The sequence below is a fragment of the Chrysochloris asiatica genome, unplaced genomic scaffold, assembly GCF_000296735.1.
Source record: "Chrysochloris asiatica unplaced genomic scaffold, ChrAsi1.0 scaffold00198, whole genome shotgun sequence".
Taxonomy (NCBI): Eukaryota; Metazoa; Chordata; class Mammalia; order Afrosoricida; family Chrysochloridae; genus Chrysochloris; species Chrysochloris asiatica.
The window spans coordinates 5,486,096-5,492,909 of NW_006408716.1; the positions used below are offsets into that span (position 1 = coordinate 5,486,096).

Sequence of the window (6,814 nt, forward strand, 5' to 3'; positions counted from 1 at the left end):
GCGACCCTGTACAGGGTTTCCGAGGGTGTAAATCTTTACGGGAGTAGAAAGCCTCATCTTTCTCCCGCGGAGCAGCTGGTAGTTTAGAACCGCTAACCTTAAGGTTCACAGCCCGATTCGTAACCACTACGCTACCAGAGCTCCTTGTGTAGAAATTGCTAAATGGGAACCTAAACTAGTGTACAAACCTTCACCAAAAGCACAATAAAATGTTATTGAAAAACATACTAAATGGGGGCCAAAAGGAGATATTATATTATGTTCTGAGAATGTAGATAAAGTACTGAGCTGAGGTCCCCCAAGACCACCCTCAAGCTCAGAAAAACTCACTGAGCCGAGAAAAGTTGTTTTATTCATTGTAATGGTTTGTTAGCAGTAAAAGAATACCGATTCAGTTTCAAAGGGAAAATAAATACGGAACCAAGTCCAGGAAAGACCAGTTACATGCTTTCCACTGGATACAGCACTTAATTCTCCCAGTAACAATGCATGACAAAAATCCAGGCACCTTCCACATCAGCAACATTTTTAGGGATCCAGAGATGTGAAGCATGCTGAGATATTCCTTCTAAAGTGAAAGAGAAGTTGTTGAATCTGCCTGGTGGCATTTGCTGAGGCAGAAAGCACCTGAATTTTTACCAGACTAATTTCCCACCCCAGCTCACAAATGTCTGATTAATCTAGCTACTTCTTCCTCATTAAGCTCAATCAGCATAATGTCATGAACGTAGTGGACCAGTGCGACATCTTGTGGAAGTTAAAGGTATAGAAAGAAGGTTCCTGCAGATTCAATTATAACATGTGACAGGAGAGTTGATATACCTCTGTAGTAAAACAGTGCAGATGTATTGCTGGAATTGCCAGCTGAAGGTAAACTGCTTTGGGTGCTCCTTCAAAACAGGAAGGAAAAGAAGTCATTGACCAGATCAATGTCTCTATACCACGTACCCGGAGACGTATTAATTTGCACAATGAAGCATTTGGAACAGCAGCTGCAATGGGAGTCACAACCTGGTTAAGTTTATCATCATCCACTATCATTCTTTAAAATCTATTTGTTGTGAAAGCCAAATGGGACTTTGGATTGGGGATATTAGTGGAAATCACTACCTCTGCATCTTTCATGTCCTTTAAAAAAACAAAACAAAACAGCGAATTGGGTGAAGATTTACAGAGTAGATTCGTTTTCCATTCAACGATTCTTGCACATTTTATTTCATCTTATTGATAGCAATCCCACAATGAAACAACACTTACCCCACTTTCTCCCTGTTTCCTGCTTCCATCCTTCTTTCCTAACCCTTCTGAACTTCTTCCTTCAGTAAATACGTCCCTGTTTATCAGATGTTATTCTAAAGTATATGTATCATTGTTTCCTATGTAGACCTGTTTATTGTTTGGCTGAAAACTGAGCCACAGAGGTGAGTTCATTTCCAGAATTAAAGGGCCACAGTCTCAAGGGTTACACCAGTTTCTATGCAACCAGTATGCCTGGTCTCTTTTATGATTTTGATTTTTGATCAACATTTTCCTGCCACTCTATTCAGGTCCTTCTAATGGGATGGCTTTCCAAGCAGTTGGTCGTGATAGCTGAGCACCACCTGGTTCTTCTGGTCTGAGGATCATGGAGACTGATGTTTGTGTGGGCCATCGTCCTTTGGACTAATGGTTTCCATGTGTCTTCTATTATTTTCTTCTCCCTTTTTCCTCCTGACAAGGTTGCACCTTATATATCTTCTCAACAGCTTTCAAGATCCCAGTCGCTACTCACAAAAGTAAAATGTAGAATATTTTCTTTCTGGTCTACGTATGCCAATTAATCTTGGTGTCACATGAGACCATGGTTCTGAACCCCTATGCTCCGAGACATATTCCCTTGAGGTGTTCGGTTATATCTAAAAGTTTTCATAACTTTCCCTCTGTGTGCTCCACAAAAATCATGGGTATATTTGTAGCAAAATAAACACACATGTATAAATATCCTCTCTCAAATCTATATATACCCATGGATATAAGTAAGCTGACTCTCCTCTGCACATACACATTGTGTCTACAAGTAGATCACCATCTTTTCCAGAGCAGAAAGCCTCATCTTCCTCCCTCAGAGCAACTGGTGGGCTTGAACCACCAACCTAGTGATTCTCAGTCCAATTCTTATCCTACAAAGCCACCGTGGTCCCCACAGGATTAGCCATATAACAGTATTTACCTCTTTATGCCTTTAATTTTTGCACTCTTCCCAGTATCTTTCCCAGCCTCCCTCATTCTTTTTGCTTTGTTCACCGATCTCTCTCTTATTGTAAACTGCCTTCCCCCCCTTCACCTAAGTTAACATGTATCTGCCCTCTAGCCAATAATTGACTCCCTTTTCTCCTCCCATCCCTGACAACCAACAGGGAAAAACAATGTCTCTTTTTGTGTGAAAAGCTTTTCTTTCTTTCTTTCTTTCTGGTTTTTATTAAGGTTTTTATTGTGGATTGAGAGAAAGTTTAGAGGGCAGATCATCAGTTTTACATTCAACAAATCATACCCTTTGTTTCATTACAATGATTATAATCCCCTACATGTACCATCAGTTAACAGTATTTCTCTCTATTCACTTTAGCTCTTTTTTTTTTTTTTTAAATACACTCAGGCATATAATAATTTACACCACCAAAGGGCACATTCTGCAAGTCTGACTCCTGGCTGCCTTCTTTTAGTCCCTCTCTTCCCATGAATCTAGACTCCTCAGCTGCTCCCTCTCTCCATGTCCCCATCTCTGCCTCCTTCTCTGGCATGGCTGCTTCTCTGGATAAGGTCTCACATTCTACTTGTGCTCTTCTCCCTTGATGGTCCTAAAGTCCTCTGTTTCTGGACTATAAGATTAACTACTCCCTGTTTTTGTTACAAAACGTCTACCTTTACCATTGTGACAGTCACAATTAGTCATGATAACTATTACTCACTATTGAACCATAAGAATCTTATCCCCATCTCTTTTAACTAGACCCATCTAGACAAAATGAAAACTATTCAGTGAGGACTCTCTCTTCCCTCACACACTATTAAACTAAACTCCCCCGTGAAATCTTGTAAACCTATTACTCTGAGCCTTTATCACCCCTTCATTTTAGGTAACCAATTTCTAAGTTGCCCATTGCTATCACCCTGTGTACAGAGGGGATAGCATTGATATGAAAACCTTTTCTTGACTATTTACAATAGCGGTCTCATACAATAGTTGTCCTTTTGTGACTAATTTCACTCCAGTTTCATCCATGTTATAAAATGTTTCACAGATTCTTTGATATTCTTTAATGTTGCATAATATTAAGTACATTGTATGTAGGTGCCGTAGTTTGTTTATCCATTCTCCCATTTAAAGGCATTTAGGTTATCTCCATCTTTTTTCTATTGGGAATAGTGCTGTGACAAACACAGGTGACAAACATGGCTCTTATTTCTCTAGGATATTTACCAAGTAGAGGAATTGCTGGGTCATATGATATTTCTATTTCCAACTTGGTAAAGAAGTGTCCCATCATTTTCCACAGTAGTTGCACCATTTTACATGAGGGTCTCAGTCTCTTCACACCCTTGCCATTATTTGTTGTTTTCGTTACTTTTTTTCTGTTTTTTTTAATTTTTCCTATCAATGCAGGGGTGAGCTGATAGCTCATTATTGGTTTGATGTGCACCTCTCAAATAACTAAGAAAAGCAAGCGTTTCTTCATATGTTTGTGGGCCACCTGAATGTCTTCTTCGGTGAAGTGTCTGTTCATGTCCTCTGCCAATTTTTAATTGGGTTATTTATCTTTTTGTTATCAATGTGTTGAGTTTTTCTGTAAATTTTAGATATTGGCCCCTTATTTGATATGTCATAGCCAATTTTTTCCCAATCTTTGGGCTCATTTTTTACTCTTTTGGTGAAATGTTTTTATGCCTGTGTCTAATTTTTAGAAAGTCATCTAGTTGCTAAGTATCTCTATGCCAGTTACACATTCTGAAACGTGGGAAATGACTATAGGATGGGTTCTAAAGCCCACTGGACCCTTGTGAGACTGGCCTGAGCTAAGGCTTCATTGATAGCCTGGCCTCAGTATGCCCCTACTCTGGTATTTAGGCCACTCTGATGTTGTGGGCCTCTTGGAATTTTTGTCAGTAATCCCTCAGATTATTTCCTTTTCCCCAGTGATCAATCACTCTCATAAAAGACTGTAGATGCCTTTGGGGAAGGTGGAAGGTGGAGGGGGTAATTAACAGCATAAATTTTGGGTAGTAAAGTGGGGTCCTTTCTCAAGAGAACTGGTTTCCCCTTCATTCAAGGCCTTGAGGGTCTTGTAAACGGGCTCAAATCTGGGAATTGATTGAGAGACTATGATTGTGTATTCTGGCAATTCAAGTCAGACTGCCATTCACTTGACCTAGAATTCTTTAATTTGTATAGATCAAGTAAATATTTAGTAGGTTTCCCATCTATTTCACTCCCAGAGACACCACTAAGTAGTCAACACCGTAAGTCCATATGAGTCGGGACTGCTTTGACTGCAGCTGTAGCTCTGGTGTCCACTGCAGTTAAAAGGTCCACCTTGTCTTTAGTGATGAGATGCTGCCACTTAGCCCCGGGTACTCAGGGTCCAATCAGCCACATTGTAGCTAGATGCCTTGATTCAGGTAGGGGAGTTCCCACTGTCAAATCTGACCTACATAAAACGCAATGTTTTCAAGGATTTCAAGCAGTCTTCAAGGATCCTGGGACTTCCTTCACACATTGGTTCTTCACCATTTTCATGCCAATAAGAGCATTTAAAGGCATTAGCAAGACTTTGACATGAGTAAAATCTCCCCACTGAAGTCCTATTTGGATTTTTTTCTCCTTAATATAACTGAGCCCATTTTGTTAAAAGCACCATTTGTCCTTTTTTTTTTTTTTTCGGTCTTCTTTCTTTCTCTTCAGCTAAAATTTACCTTAAGAGATAACAGGAAACCCCCAGTCTTGCTCTACTTCAACCCAATTCTGTGGCTCGAAATGGCCAGTAATAGACAGAGGTAATGTAAGATGTTTAGATATAATGTTACACATGTGACTTTAGTGGTTAGGCTATAGCTTTTAGAAATCCCAAGTTAAAAACGTTTTCGCCTTTTTTTTTTTCTTTTTAAATATATACGCAAGCTTTGCCCTTGGAAAATATTTATAATTTAAAAATTGTTCTAAATTCATAGTTAGCCATATCTTGTTACCCTTTTGCAAAGGAGACTAACTCCTGCAAAAAGTGGTCAACTAAGATACGACCACCCGTAACTTTGTAAATGTTATCCAATCAGAAACGACAGCAAATGGACTCCCCTCCATTTGTGCCTCTGTCTGATTTTTGAAAATACAAAGTCAGGGTGTGGCGGGGCACTTTGCCAGGCTTACTTAAAGGTAGCATGTCCTCTTGTTTTGAAAAATATCTTCCTACCATTAATAAAATTCTTCATTCTTACCTTAACTAGATTTGGAGTCTTCCCCCCTCCGCCCCGCCCCCCCTCAAGATAATTTTGGAGTCCTGGTGTGGCGCCGTAGGCTACTGCGTCAGACTGCAAAGTCGTTTGAACTGCAAGGTCGGCGGTTCAAGCTCACCAGGTGCTCCTTGGAAACCCTCTACCGGGTCGCTATGGGTCGGAATCAACCCAACGGCACTTAACAACAACAACAACAGGATAATTTTGGTGTCAGAAGTGAAGTCCAAAGGATGGCTCCTCTTGGTAATTCTCAGAATCCGAGGAAATCATGGTTTCCATACAGCCGAGTCATTTGGACTCAACTGTGTCCACAGATCTTTAGGAGTCGCCTGGATGAGTATATCTCAGACACGGAACCTCCACTTGTGTATGGTGCCACCAAGTTTGATTCATGGCTTACTCTCATGATTACCTGCCTTGCTTTCAGTTTTGTTAAGCCTGGATTTCTTTTTCTCTCTCCCTGTTTTGGATCCTATTGGATGTAATTCTACTTCTTGGGTTTTAGGTTAATCACAGGATAATTCGGCTCTCAAAGAGCTCAGAGTCACAACAAGCCATACACACAGAAAAAACAAACTATCTTCCAAAGCCCATGATGCCCTACCTACTGGGCACTGTTGTATCACAGAAAACTGAGAGGGTTATTCTATTAGCTCTTTGTGAGCTTGGAGTCCTGGTGTGGCACTGAGAAATAAGTACTCAACTACTAACTACAAACCCACCAGCTGCTCCTCGGAAACCCTACACAGGGTCACTATAAGTTGGAACTGACTGGATGACAATTAACAACAACAACAATTTATAAGCTTTGAGCTCTTCCTTCCAGGATGCTGCTAGAAGAAACTATCCTGACAGTTTTGCGACTCACAAGCTGGAGTTGAAATTTTCCACTTGCAAACTCAGGTTTAAAACTTGGGATTTTATAGAGCTCCGAATTTCAAATCCTTTTGGATTGGGGATCCAATCCAAAGTTCTCTGATCTAGGTGGTACACACATTCAATCTAACAGGAAACTGGGTAACAATAATTCCAAATACAGGGGATATCCTTCAGGAAACCCCACCCAATATATAAACAAGCACTATGAGCCTGCCACTTGCTTCTTTGTGAACACATTGCAACATTTAACTAAGATATCCTAGAAAAAACGTAGCCATTTTATGGTTTTTTTTTTTGACCTTTCCAAATTGTCCTTTTTACATAGCATATTAGAATACCAAGATTCTAAAATTAAACAAATGCATTGAAATTCATATCTAACAGAATTTGAGAAAGTAACTAGTTTGAAAAATATTCAAAACCAGCTGAACAAAATCAGGAACTTAAA

The 6,814-nt window shown here is 39.9% G+C and overlaps 1 pseudogene; it reads left to right on the top strand.

The window, feature by feature from the left end:
• Positions 1 to 6,814, top strand: part of LOC102818325 — a 20,007-nt pseudogene that overhangs the window by 8,961 nt on the left and 4,232 nt on the right.